This window comes from Halichoerus grypus, chromosome 7 (genome assembly GCF_964656455.1).
Source record: "Halichoerus grypus chromosome 7, mHalGry1.hap1.1, whole genome shotgun sequence".
Taxonomy (NCBI): domain Eukaryota; kingdom Metazoa; phylum Chordata; class Mammalia; order Carnivora; family Phocidae; genus Halichoerus; species Halichoerus grypus.
Genome location: NC_135718.1, coordinates 23,247,196 through 23,248,278, shown reverse-complemented (window position 1 = coordinate 23,248,278; position 1,083 = coordinate 23,247,196). Strand labels below are relative to the sequence as shown.

The 1,083-nt window shown below is 41.7% G+C and overlaps 1 non-coding gene across 1 annotated transcript; it reads right to left on the bottom strand.

Annotated features, from left to right (window-relative positions):
• Window positions 1-676: 676 nt before the first annotated feature.
• Window positions 677-783, bottom strand: LOC118537750 (U6 spliceosomal RNA). Its single transcript, XR_004918272.1, has one exon. It is a non-coding gene; the product is annotated as a U6 spliceosomal RNA (small nuclear RNA).
• Window positions 784-1,083: the final 300 nt, after the last annotated feature.

The following is a 1,083-nucleotide window of genomic DNA, read 5'->3' as shown; positions in this document are numbered from 1 at the left end:
TTTCTCTTTTCTCCACATCCTCACCAACACTTAGTTCTTGTCTCCTTGTTGACAGCCTCTTTAACAAATGTGAGGTGGTATCTAGTGGTTTTGATTTGCATTTCATTGATAATTAGTGACTTCTAACACCTTTGCATGTGTCTGTTGTCTGTATGTCGTCTTTAGAGAAATGTCTATTCAGATCCTCTGCCCATTTTTTAACCAGCCTGTTTTTATGACTATTGAGCTGCATGAGTTCTTTTCTTTTTTTTTAAAGATTTTATTTATTTATTTGAGAGAGAGAAAGAGAGAGCATGAGAGGGGGGAGGCTCAAAGGGAGAAGCAGACTCCCTGCTGAGCAGGGAGCCCAATGCAGGACTCTATCCTGGGACTCCAGGATCATGAACTGAGCTGAAGGCAGTCGCCTAACCAACTGAGCCACCCAGGTGCCCCTGCATGAATTCTTGATAAGTCTTGAATACTAGCCCCTTATCAGATACAACCATTTGCTAGGTTGTCTTTTCATTGTCTTGGTTTCCTTTGCTATGCAGAAGCTTTTCAGTTTGACTTGGTCCCACATGTTTCATCTCGCTTTTGTTGGTTTTGCTTGTGGTGAGAAATCCAAAAAAAATCGTCGCTAAGGTCAACGTCAAGGAGTTTACTGCCTATGTTTTCTGAGAGTTGCATAGTTTCAGGGCTTATGCCTGATGGCTTCATGAATTGACATGTCATCCTTGTGCAGGGGCCATGCTAATCTTCTCTGTATCATTCCAATTTTAGTACACATGCTGCCCGAGGGAGCACCGCGAAATTTCTCTTAACATCTCCATGTATGTATATACTTGTTGATCTCTGTGTATTGAAGACAGCAGGGATTAGAGTTAATCTGAGATAAAAACTAACGCGCTGAATATGCTGCTAAACAAGAAATATTCTACCCTGTTGGAGTAAACCACTATCAACCAGTAAAATCACCTAATCCTGGAAGTGCTGAGTTAGGGTCACAGCATAAGTGATGCACTTCTTGCACTTTCTCCAAATGTACACTTGCCCCCAAGGAGAGCTTTAGATTGACCTCTTCCTCTGCTAGTCAAACTTAAAGAA